The following is a 13528-nucleotide window of genomic DNA, read 5'->3' on the forward strand; positions in this document are numbered from 1 at the left end:
AACTGAAATTGGTCCAGAATATGCACTTTAAGGGTACGGTCTCTAATCCATACATCACAGCTGGTCTCACTACTGTCTTATACATCTTACCTTTCACTTTTGCTGGGACTTTCCTATCACAAATGACTCCTGAAATCCTTCTCCAACTACCTGCACTCGCTTTCTCACCTCACTATCGCAGCCCCCATTTTCCTGACCCCATTGTTGAGACCCAACACTATGCATGATGATAAATAAAAAAGCACAACATGATGTGATGTCAGAGCATTTTTTAAGGATTTTCCACTAGGAGACCAACTGGTCTGGGCAATACAATCACCAGCCCCAGAGTCCATGCGGCTGCACCGCTGCGGCATATTCTGTGATGCAAGTTGCCGCATTACGAATCCTCGTTTCAGCCAGCATAATATCAACATAGTTAATGCAGTGCTAAGTTACCATAACTTCATCATAAGTATGGTAAAATACTAAAATTACACTATGAGTTTAAGTTATTGTTTTATCAACTTTCATAATATTATGTATTTTAAGAAACAGTGAAAAATAAGAAATAAGAAAATCTTCAATTTTATTGCTCAATGTGAAACATAGTATCAAATAACTGTATCTTTAGTCTATAATTTGGAAATTGGAACAGTCTTGACAACCCAACTTCAATGTTTCTTAAACATTCCAATCCAAAGAAAACAGTCTTATGAATTTGGACCAGCAATTCAAGCATCTCCCATAATCCCATTTCAGTTTTACCTTTCAGCATCAATCTAACATAACTTGGTTTAAAATTTGGTCTCCCATGCCTCTTTTCCATCAAAGCAGTTCCAGGGCTGGTTCGGGGCCAGTGCTTAGTTTGGAACCGGGTTTTCTGTTTCCACTGACAAAGAACTGGCTCTGGGGCCAGAAAAAACGGTTCCAGGCTAGCACCAGCTCTTTGCTGGACCAGAGGAAAGAACCGCTTACGTCAGCGGGGGGGCGGAGTTGTTAAGACCAACAACAATAGCAAGACCGTGAAAGGTCGCCATTTTTAAATAAGCGACGAGATATCGTGGATGCAGCAAAGCAGCAGTCATCCATTATTGTTGTTGTTGCTGCTTCTTCTTCTCCGTGTTGTTGTTGCTTCGATGTTCGCGCCAAGGTTTATGCAAACGCAGCGACGTAACTGACGTATACAGTGATGTAATGACGTGGCTCCCCTTAGCACCGTGAGCTATGGAAAAGCAAACTGGTTCTCAGCTGGCTCGCAAGTTGAATGAGTTGTGAACCAGCACCAGCACTGGAACTGATTTGGTGGAAAAGGGGTACCAGTGAAGCTGGTTTGGCATTGACTAGGAGACCAAATCTGCCCACTGGGAGACCATTTGGTCTCCCAGTAACTATGTTAAAGAATGCTCTGTGTGATGTGATAAATGTCATGTGAGATAGTGATACATTAATGCAGGGGAATCAACCAAATTAACACAACTTCAGGCTGATGGAGTAGATGTTTGTCCAAACTCGGTTCAGTAGGTGGCGGTAGAGAACTTTTTAGCTGTCAAACCACCGAAGAAGAAGCCTCTGTTTTTTGACATGTACAGCAACGATTAAATCTGACCAAGTAATAATAAAAATTTTGGAATTTGGAGAGAATAAATCGGTTTATCTTTAAATCCTGAGGTAAGTTAAAGTGAAACTGGTTCTCTGAGCTGCTCGGTGTTGGTTAACAGTTTACTGACTGGATCATAAATGGAGCTCTACTTCAGATAGTGTTTGGTGTACAGTTTAGATAACGGGTTTAATTTAATCATTAAAGACTCTGACGAACAATTATTTTGTAATTTACTTCAGTTTTGTCGTTAGCAGTTGCTAAGTTGATAGTTTACCTCAGCTAAGGTTTTCCTCATCGGGTAAGTGTATTGTTTTCGACCCTGGATCATCAGTGTTGACTTTTGGAGGACATTGACAGGCCTACCAAACTCAAATAAATGAGCTGTTAATAAACACAGAGACGCCTTCATGATGTTGCTGGGTGTTTTTTTTTTTAGCAACTCGGTAGCATGCTAACTGTGATAAGCGATGTGCATTTTTCTCCTCAGTTCCGTGAACTATGTATTCACTGTTAGAGATTGAATCATCAAGTATGTCTCTGCATATTGATATACAACCCCGATTCCAAAAAAGTTGGGACAAAGTACAAATTGTAAATAAAAACGGAATGCAATGATGTGGAAGTTTCAGAATTCCATATTTTATTCAGAATAGAACATAGATGACATATCAAATGTTTAAACTGAGAAAATGTATCATTTAAAGAGAAAAATTAGGTGATTTTAAATTTCATGACAACAACACATCTCAAAAAAGTTGGGACAAGGCCATGTTTCCCACTGTGAGACATCCCCTTTTCTCTTTACAACAGTCTGTAAACGTCTGGGGACTGAGGAGACAAGTTGCTCAAGTTTAGGGATAGGAATGTTAACCCATTCTTGTCTAATGTAGGATTCTAGTTGCTCAACTGTCTTAGGTCTTTTTTGTCGTATCTTCCATTTTATGATGCGCCAAATGTTTTCTATGGGTGAAAGATCTGGACTGCAGGCTGGCCAGTTCAGTACCCGGACCCTTCTTCTACGCAGCCATGATGCTGTAATTGATGCAGTATGTGGTTTGGCATTGTCATGTTGGAAAATGCAAGGTCTTCCCTGAAAGAGACGTCGTCTGGATGGGAGCATATGTTGCTCTAGAACCTGGATATACCTTTCAGCATTGATGGTGTCTTTCCAGATGTGTAAGCTGCCCATGCCACACGCACTAATGCAACCCCATACCATCAGAGATGCAGGCTTCTGAACTGAGCGCTGATAACAGCTTGGGTCGTCCTTCTCCTCTTTAGTCCGAATGACACGGCGTCCCTGATTTCCATAAAGAACTTCAAATTTTGATTTGTCTGACCACAGAACAGTTTTCCACTTTGCCACAGTCCATTTTAAATGAGCCTTGGCCCAGAGAAGACGTCTGCACTTCTGTATCGTGTTTAGATACGGCTTCTTCTTTGAACTATAGAGTTTTAGCTGGCAACGGCGGATGGCACGGTGAATTGTGTTCACAGATAATGTTCTCTGGAAATATTCCTGAGCCCATTTTGTGATTTCCAGTACAGAAGCATGCCTGTATGTGATGCAGTGCCGTCTAAGGGCCCGAAGATCACGGGCACCCAGTATGGTTTTCCGGCCTTGACTCTTACGCACAGAGATTCTTCCAGATTCTCTGAATCTTTTGATGATATTATGCGCTGTAGATGATGATATGTTCAAACTCTTTGCAATTTTACACTGTCGAACTCCTTTCTGATCTTGCTCCACTATTTGTCGGTGCAGAATTAGGGGGATTGGTGATCCTCTTCCCATCTTTACTTCTGAGAGCCGCTGCCACTCCAAGATGCTCTTTTTATACCCAGTCATGTTAATGACGTATTGCCAATTGACCTAATGAGTTGCAATTTGGTCCTCCAGCTGTTCCTTTTTTGTACCATTAACTTTTCCAGCCTCTTATTGCCCCTGTCCCAACTTTTTTGAGATGTGTTGCTGTCATGAAATTTCAAATGAGCCAATATTTGGCATGAAATTTCAAAATGTCTCACTTTCGACATTTGATATGTTGTCTATGTTCTATTATGAATACAATATCAGTTTTTGAGATTTGTAAAATATTGCATTCCGTTTTTATTTACAATTTGTACTTTGTCCCAACTTTTTTGGAATCGGGGTTGTATATATTAATTAGTGTGTGTGTGTGTGTGTGTGTGTGTGTGTTTGTCAATATTGGCACAAAATATGGAAACACCTACCAAAATGACAACACAAAATTTGACCTTTTGTTCTCAGGTTCTCTTAACAAAGTAAGCATTTTCATAATCTCATCTCATTATCTGTAGCCGCTTTATCCTGTTCTACAGGGTCGCAGGCAAGCTGGAGCCTATCCCAGCTGACTACGGGCGAAAGGCGGGGTACACCCTGGACAAGTCGCCAGGTCATCACAGGGCTGACACATAGACACAGACAACCATTCACACTCACATTCACACCTACGGTCAATTTAGAGTCACCAGTTAACCTAACCTGCATGTCTTTGGACTGTGGGGGAAACCGGAGCACCCGGAGGAAACCCACGCGGACACGGGGAGAACATGCAAACTCCGCACAGAAAGGCCCTCGCCGGCCACGGGGCTCGAACTTGGACCTTCTTGCTGTGAGGCGACAGCGCTAACCACTACACCACCATGCTGCCCATTTTCATAATAACAAACAAATATTGCAAGTAACCAGAGTAAATCATTATAAAATATTATCAATATTTGGTATGGTACCCGGGAGTGGCATGGTGGTGTAGTGGTTAGCGCTGTCGCCTCACAGTAAGAAGGTTCTGGGTTCGAGCCCAGCGGCCGGCGAGGGCCTTTCTGTGTGGAGTTTGCATGTTCTCCACGTGTCTGCGTGGGTTTCCTCCGGGTGCTCCGGTTTCCCCCACAATCCAAAGACATGCAGTTAGGTTAACGTGGGGCGGCCTTGGGCTGAGGTGCCCTTGAGCAAGGTACCGAACCCCTGACTGCTCCCCGGGCGCTCTGGTGTGGCTGCCTACTGCTCTGAGTGTGTGCGCTAGGGTGCATCAGTTGCCCTCACTTTCATAAAATCTGATGCATTTTTGTTTGGGTGTTCCTTTTCACCAATAAAGACATCCTGTGAAATTTTTTGACCACATTCAAAAGTCTAATGGTGGCACTATGAGGTTCATTTTTTTGCCAAAAAACGCTTATTTTATGTTTTCGCGTAAGGTTTGAATCACAATGTTGGACTCCATTTATTGATTTCTTGTGAGCCAGAGATCATGTTAAGAACCTTCGCAAGGGATTGAGAAGCATTAATGTGATTCATAATACATTTGTATTGTTTAAAAGTAGTTGAACAATGATTCAATGAACAGCTAAAACTCAAACTGTGCTTGATAATATATTTAGAATATGTACTAAAAATGTGTATCTAAGATATTTGGTATACTCGGTGCTATAATGTTTCATGAAAAGTGATCGAAATTTTGTCATAAAAGTCATAAAATATCAGCTTTTTCCATAACTTTGAGCTCCTGGTGCCACCATTAAACTTTTGAATTTTGTCAAAATATTTCACCCAGTGTGTTTTCTTACCAAAAGGAACATAAAAACAAAAATGCATCATGATTGGAGGAACTTTTCATTTTTAGGGGGCAACTGATGCACCCTAGTGTGTGCGTGTGTTCACTGCTTCAGATGGGTTAAATGCAGAGGATGAATTTCACTGTGTTTGAAGTGTGCATGTGACGAATAAAGGTTTCTTTCTTTCTTTCTCACGGCAAGAAGGTTCTGGGTTCGAGCCCAGCAGCCGATGGGGGCCTTTCTGTGTGGCGTTTACATGTTCTCCCCGTGTTTGTGTGGGTTTCCCCCACAATCCAAAGTAGGACTGCGTACCGGTACTGTACCGTGAAAATCGATTCGGTACAGGTCCAAAATACCGGATCATGAAGTACCGGTACTGTACTGATATAAATTTACACCAAGTATATGCTTATTTTGTGACTGAAGATGCGTAAATCCTACCACAAAGACGAAAATTTAGCACTGGAAAAGACGCAAAATGCTGTGCTGATTTGATTTGATTTGATTTGAGATCCTCTCACCACAGTCACACGAGACATTGCGAGAGCTTGGCTGATCCAGCGTTCTGATTGGTCAAAAAGACTCAAAAGCAGGTCAGCCATTTTTCCTTTGCTGCTTTATGTAATTTTGCCGCGTAAGTTAAAGGCCGCGGACTGCGCGTAGTCCGTAGTACTCTAGTGTAGTCACTTCTCACTGTGAGACAACTTGGGACTTTTTGTCCCAAGTTAACTAAGTGTGAGACTGAGAAGTGAGGTAGGAAACCTAGTTATGTTCGGTTTTCTTTGACTAAAGATACTGACAAGTTGTCAACAGTTTATTCATGTTTCTGTCATTATTGAAGAAGTTCAGAAGAATTTGTTAAATTGTTCAGGTACAGGTCCAGACCTGTACCTAAACCTCTGTACTGGTACCTGTACCTGATGTTACATTTAGGTACGCAGCCCTAGTCCAAAGATTAGTAGGTTAGGATAATTGGTGGCTCTAAATTGACCATGAGTGTGAATGGTTGTCTCTGTGTCGGCCCTGCGATAACCTGGTTAGAGCAGCCACTCTGGTACTCAGTGACATCATCAATACTCTTGATAAGAAGATGAGCTGTGCTGCCCTATTCATTGACTTGTCTAAGGCCTTTGACACAGTTGACCATTGTATTTTATTGAAACGACTACAGGACATTGGCTTGGGTGAAAAGGCTGTCGGTTGGTTTAATAACTATTTTACCAACAGATCTCAAATTGTTAAAGCTGATGGGTATAGTTCTGACTCCCTGGGAATTAAGAGGTATCCCACAAGGGTCCATCCTAGGCCCAATTCTCTTTACTATTTATATAAACGCCATTTCCTCTGCAATAGAAAATGGCAAAATTCACCTGTATGCAGATGATACAGTTTTATATTGCATGGCACCGACTTTAGTTCAAGCTTGCAAATCTCTTCAGCAGTGTTTCAATACACTGCAAGCCTCTTTCTCCAGTTTGAGATTAGTTTTAAATGCTAACAAAACTAAGGTTATGCATTTTACAAAATCTCGCTCTCCTCCCACCCCCACTTTACTAAACATCTCCACTCTGGAAGGGAAGTGTATTGAGAAAGTCTTTGCCTATAAATATCTAGGTATCTGGTTTGATGAGAAGCTCACTTTTAAAGTCCACATTGAGAATCTGGTGCGGAAACTGAGAGTAAAACTTGGATTTTATTTTAGAAATAGGTCTTGCTTTACTCTTCAAGCTAGGAAGAAACTGGTCAATGCTACCTTCCTCCCAGTACTGGATTATGGGGATGTCATATATATGCACACTGCCTCATCTACACTAAAAACACTTGACACAGTGTACCATGGTGCACTGCGTTTCATTTTAAATGCCAAATTACGTATACATGGGGTGGCACGGTGGTGTAGTGGTTAGCGCTGTTACCTCACAGCAAGAAGGTCCGGGTTCGAGCCCCGTGGCCGGCGAGGGCCTTTCTGTGCGGAGTTTGCATGTTCTCCCCGTGTCCACGTGGGTTTCCTCTGGGTGCTCCGGTTTCCCCCACAGTCCAAAGACATGCAGGTTAAGTTAACTGGTGACTCTAAATCAGGGATGCCAGGGTGAAATTGGTTAGGGGGCCAGATTTTTTTAAGTGGGACCTCGGGGGCTGAATTACACCTTAGGTAACTCAACACATGGATATACTGTTTTTAAAATGATGCCAACAACACATCGAAAAGGAATTGTATTGGCACCACAATAGCCTCACAATGAGACATACAATTACATAGCAGATATTTACCCTTTGAAAATGTGACACGGACATATCCATGCAAGTAGTCCACATTTATAAATTAACAAAATAGACTAGGTGCCAATGCCAACACATTTTCTACAAATAACACAAGAGTAAACTGTAAATTATTTTGATCATATTTATTGAAGGCTTACACATAAAAGCATTGTTAGGCCAAAATTAGGCCAATTAAAAAAGTCAAGCCAACTAAACAAGTCACAGAAATAAGTGCCAGAACAAAGCAATCCAAAAAATAAGCAAAGTGACTTAATATTCAGTAGAAAAACGTAAGGTTCTTGAAAAAAGCCAGATATGACCTCACATTACATTGGCTCAACGACAGATGGCACGTTTCCTTTGCCAGTCATACAACTCCAACCCACATTTTCACAAACCCATGCCTATGGCATTAGCCTACTGTACAGCATACATCAGTCAAATCCAACCCATTTTATTCCCTCCCAACCATATCACACAGGAATATGATGAATGGGAAGACAAACCTACTTCAGCTACATTTTACTTGTCGAAGCTAGACACCTTTTAACTTTCACTAGCTTGTCGACATTGGGGGACAGGTTCTGGGCCGTGGCTATTTTCATAACGTCATTGAGATGTTCGTGTGTCAGGCGATTACGCAGTTTCGATTTATTAATATTCATCACAGAGAAGGCCTGCTCACATAAATATGTTGTCCTGAACATACACAATATTTTGCCTGCAAATGCCGTCATAACTGGGTACTCTGGCGGCAAGTATTTGTAGAATGATTCGATTGCAACAGATGTGTACTTATCCTTCAACGGCGTGCAACACTGCAGTTCAATCAGTTCCATTTGCATCAGGATGTTAGTCCATAGGCTAACATCCTGGTCAGCGCATCCGCTGCAGCAGCTGAGGCGGGCAGCAGCAAAAGACAAACTGAAATAATTCCACGAAAATTGAATAAAAATAAAACGTCAGATTGAATTTTTTAAAGGAAAAACCATTAGATGAAAGTTTATTTTATTACATTTTTTAATTAAAAAATGGCTCTCCCATATCAACCACGGGCCGGATGTGATGTCCAATCGGGCCACTTCCGGCCCGCGGGCCGTAACCATGGCATCCCTGCTCTAAATTGACCGTAGGTGTGAATGTGAGTGTGAATGGTTGTCTGTGTCTATGTGTCGGCCCTGTGATGACCTGGCGACTTGTCCAGGGTGTACCCTGCCTTTCGCCTGTAGTCAGCTGGGATAGGATCCAGCCCGCCTGCGACCCTGTAGAACAGGATAAAGCGGCTAGAGATAATGAGATGGGAATGAGATTACGTATACATCATTGCTGTCTTTATGAGATGGCTGGACTTAGCTCTCTGGCTCTGCGCAGATGGATTCACTGGCACATATTCATTTACAAAGCAATTATTGGCAAATTGCCCAGTTACCTTATTAATCTTCTGACCTGGAAAAATAGCACATACAGTTTGCGTTCAAATGACACTGTGCTGTTCCACGCTCAGATATTGAGCTTGGTAAAATCAGGGCTTTCCACTAAGGCTCATACTAGCCAGCCATGACAAATAAGTAGCCAGCCGGAGGGGGGGTAAACACAAAATAAACTCTTGTGCACGCAGTTCCCAGGGTTAAATGGATTTTCCACAGACCATTTATTTAGTCACTTTGCTCAAATACAAAGTAAAATGGCAGTAAATCATCTTTCTTTTCTTGCGTATTGCATCATGAAGCGTTCCTGGCTTGTAAATCTCTTATTTTCGGTGCATGACACATTCACGCAACTGAGCATGCTATGAATTAACAACGACAACGGTCTGCAGTGGGGCTACACAATTACACACTCAGCGAACATTTCTCCATTTGTGTATGAAAATACATTCCAACGACTCAGTTTAGTTTCATTTACAACCAACGGTGTCTTTTGATGCCAGCACGTAATTGAACGAGAGAAGACTGGGTTTACCGGAGACAAAATGAGCGTCATCTCTGCTTCTGTTCCCTCCGACACACTACTGCCTCCGCCGAGCGCGCGCGCGCACACACCGCATGTCGGGGCCGCGGATGAGTTTCTCTCCACTGATCAACGAAGTCGGCGGGGAATTTGTGGTTATTATCGGTACAAACAGCGCGAATCACAACTTAAATGAGTGCGGTTCAGTTTGACATTATTGTCAGTCCGTTAGATAAACATTTAATTTTATTAAAATCGAAAATTAATATTTAGAGCCTGTGGGCTACAGAAATAGTCATTAAAGTAGCCGGCTGGACTTAATTGTGTAGTCAGCTGTATGGCCGGCAGCCGGCGCTTGTGGAAAGCCCTGTAAAATGGCTTTCAATTATTCTGCTCCTTCATATTGGAACCTTCTCCAAAGACATACAGCTTAGTGTATTTATTTCACTAGAGCACTTTAAACAGCTACTAAAAAAATTGAAATCAGACTGTTGCACATGTTTCCAATGACCCTTACCTATGCCCCTTTTCCCCATCAGATTTCAATGTAATGTGTTTTACTCTTTTTTGTTTCTTGTTTGTACTATTATATATAGTTTCTTTTTATCTCTTCTGTTTGTTTTGATGTTGTATTGTATACTTTGTTTTCTTTGTCTTAACAGTATGTTTATATTGTCTATATGTACTCCCAGGGCTCCCTTGCAAAAGAGATTTAATATCTCAATGGGATATCACCTGGTAAAATAAAGGACAAATAAAATAAAAAAAAAAACCTTGCGACTCGCTTGTCAAACAGGATAAGCAGCTATATATTGGGCGGCACGGTGGTGTAAGTGGTTAGCACAGTCGCTTCACAGCAAGAAGGTTCTGGGTTCGAGCCCAGCAGCCAGCGGGGGCCTTTCTGTGTGGAGTTTGCATGTTCTCCCCGTGTCTGTGTTAGGGATGGCGAAAACTAAAAAAAATCTTCACCAACCACCGAGCCTCATTAGCCGGTTAAAGTCGGTTAACCTATGAGTTTAACAGGGATGCAAACAGCACGCCTTTTGACGGATGCCGCCTTTTTCACGGCTGAATCGTGCAGATCCGATTTTATTTTATTTATTTTTTATTTTTTTAGGGGGGGCGTTGGAGTGTCTGAATAATTTCAACGGCATTTGCTTATTTAGTAATTTTAATACAGAATTTACTCTGATGAAATTATTCAGACACTCCAACACCCCCCTAAAAATCGGATCTGCACGATTCAGCCGTGAAAAAGTCGGCATCTGCGCCTTTAGTTTGTGTGGAGAGAGATGATCTGCAATAACATGCATTGTTGGCTACAGACCGAAACATACTTTCAGAATACACTGGCCAAGGCAGGACTAAACTCCATGTGCCTTCTAATAATAATTAAAAAAAAAACTGAATAGTAATTTGTAAGCTAAAAAGCCTGTGTCTACACTTTTCTCTCGCCGAGTGGCAGCTGTTTTCAACTGGAACGGGAGGGCGGGACATGACTGAATGGGTGTTTCTGATTTGTCCGCTGTCTTCAACTGGGGCGGGAGGGCAGGACATGACTGAATGGGTGTTTCTGATTTGTCAGCTGTCGTCCTTACACCGCATGGCATGCCCCAAGCGTTTACAACACAGAATTCCAGGTTCTCCGCTCCAAAATCGGACAACCAAAAAAAAAATTAACCGGTTGATGTTGATTCGGTCAACCACCGGTCAAACGGTCATCGGTTAACATCCCTAGTCTGTGTGGGTTTCCTCTGGGTGCTCCGGTTTCCCCCACAATCCAAAGACATGCGGTTAGGTTAATATGGGACGGCCTTGGGCTGAGGTGCCCTTGAATGAGGCACCTAACTCCCAACTGCTCCCCGGGCGCTGTTAGCATGGCTGCCCACTGCTCTGGATATGTGTGTGCGCTCATTGCTCACGTGTGTATTCACTGCTTCAGATGGGTTAAATGCAGAGAGGAAATTTCACAAGTGTGTGATGAATAAATTTGTGCTTTCTTTCTTTTCTTTCTTAATGGATGGTATGGTACCCCTTGACTCTGTGAAGTGCACTGACACGATCAGGCATGCTATCATGAAGTTTTTGAATAAAATCAAGTGGAATTGATCTCCATATTGTCTTGCAACACTTCCCAGAGCTGTGGCAGGTTTGAAGGAGCCCTTTTCACCTTCTCTCGCTCCATGTAGGTCCAGATTTGCTCAGTTATATTCATGTCAGGACTTTGGGCTGGCCAATCAAGAATTGTCAAGCTGCCATCTTGTTCTTTGTTTTGTAAATATTGTTTAACCACCCTGGATGTGTGTTTTAAGTCATTATCTTGCTGGAAGATAAAATTTGTTTCCAATGAGAGCTCTTCCGGAAGGCACAGCATGATGGATAAGGATTTGCCTGTACTTGTCAGCAGTGAGGGTCCCATCTATTTTGTAGAGATGACCAACTCCATTGTAGGTGACTGCTCCCCATATTTGCAAGGCCCCTCTGCTTTGTTTTACTGTGGGAGAAATACAGTTTTCCTTGCGTCTTTCTCCCTTTCTGCACCTGATATACTGTCTCATAGTGTTGCTAAATAATTCAAATTTCTTCATCTGAGAACATGACCCTTTTCCACTACTCATAAGTCCAACTCCTGTGAATTTTTGCCCAGTTAAGTCTCTTTTTTCCACCTCTCAACAAAGGTTTGTGCACTGACACATGACCTTCGAGGCCTTCTGCTGAGAGCATCTTCCTAACCAGTCGTGGGGAGACATCCTTGCCTGTAGCATCTTGGGGGTCCTGTGCCAGTTCCTTGCTGGATATCTTCCTCTCTCGTAGGGATGTAGTCTGGAGGTACTGGACATCAGCTTTAGTCAACTTTTTCTTCCTTCCTTTTCCTGAAATGTTCATCAAGTTCCCAGTCTTCCGGTGACGATTTCCAGACGGCACTGTGGGTCACATACAGTTTCTTTGCTATGGCTCGGTATGAATGGCCCTCCTCCCTAAAAACCTTCATCCTAATACGCTGCTCTTCTGTAGTTTCTCTCTCTGGTGCCATTTCTCCCTGTTGCCTGGCTGTGATTAGAGGATAAGTACTTTTTCTAATGAATTATTTGTAGAGGCTACATGATTTAGTTAATGGTTTTTATCTTGGAATAATTAGCATATCATAGTAGGATTGGGGCGGCACGGTGGTGTAGTGGTTAGCGCTGTCGCCTCACAGCAAGAAGGTCCGGGTTCGAGCCCCGTGGCCGGCGAGGGCCTTTCTGTGTGGAGTTTGCATGTTCTCCCCGTGTCCGCGTGGGTTTCCTCCGGGTGCTCCGGTTTCCCCCACAGTCCAAAGACATGCAGGTTAGGTTAACTGGTGACTCTAAATTGACCGTAGGTGTGAATGTGAGTGTGAATGGTTGTCTGTGTCTGTGTGTCAGCCCTGTGATGACCTGGCAACTTGTCCAGGGTGTACCCTGCCTTTCGCCCGTAGTCAGCTGGGATAGGCTCCAGCTCGCCTGCGACCCTGTAGAACAGGATAAAGCGGCTAGAGATAATGAGATGAGATGAGATAGTAGGATTGCCCAATAAGGAGTGATTAAGAAAGTTTTTGGGGCTAAACTAGACAGAAAGAGATACTATTTCCAATATTTTTATGATGTTTATCACACAACGATGGTCAAAATTGCTAAATATAATGTTTTCATGGTTAAAGTATAAAATTGTGGTTAAAAGGTGTCTCTGTATGTTCATAATGTATTTCAGTTGCCTTCAGTGCAGATTCTGATGTCATTTGCACTGATGAAGTGTGCAAAATCGATCTTTTCTTACGTGTTTCCATATTTTGTGCCAGTACGTGTGTGTGTGTGTGTGTGTGTGTGTGTGTGTGAGAGTGATATATATAATCGGCCACTTTAATAGGAACTTGTTCTTGAGTCTAAGATTCCTGTTCTTGGCTGCAAGAGTGGAACCCAGTATGGTTTTCTGCTTGTTGCTGAGATGCTTTTCTGCTCATCACGGTTGTAAAGAGTGATTATATGAGTTACTATATCCTTCCTGGTAAAAAAGCTTGAACAAATCTGTCCATTTTCCTCTGACCCTCTCTTCTCAACAAGGCGTTTGTTTCCACCCACAGAACTGTCGCTCACTTACTCAATGATGTTTTTTGTTTTTCACACCATTCTGTGTAAACTCTAG

General features: G+C 42.5%; 1 protein-coding gene across 2 annotated transcripts in view; it reads left to right on the forward strand.

Moving 5' to 3' along the window:
* Positions 1-1547: 1547 nt before the first annotated feature.
* Positions 1548-13528, forward strand: part of LOC132883048 (zinc finger protein 239-like) — a 43329-nt gene continuing 31348 nt past the window's right edge. For both annotated transcript variants that reach the window (XM_060916197.1, XM_060916188.1), the window contains exon 1: positions 1548-1650. The gene's annotated coding sequence lies outside the window, so the exon portion shown is untranslated. The remainder of the gene's footprint in view (positions 1651-13528) is intronic.

The sequence above is a fragment of the Neoarius graeffei genome, chromosome 1, assembly GCF_027579695.1.
Source record: "Neoarius graeffei isolate fNeoGra1 chromosome 1, fNeoGra1.pri, whole genome shotgun sequence".
In the NCBI taxonomy this organism is placed as follows: Eukaryota; Metazoa; Chordata; class Actinopteri; order Siluriformes; family Ariidae; genus Neoarius; species Neoarius graeffei.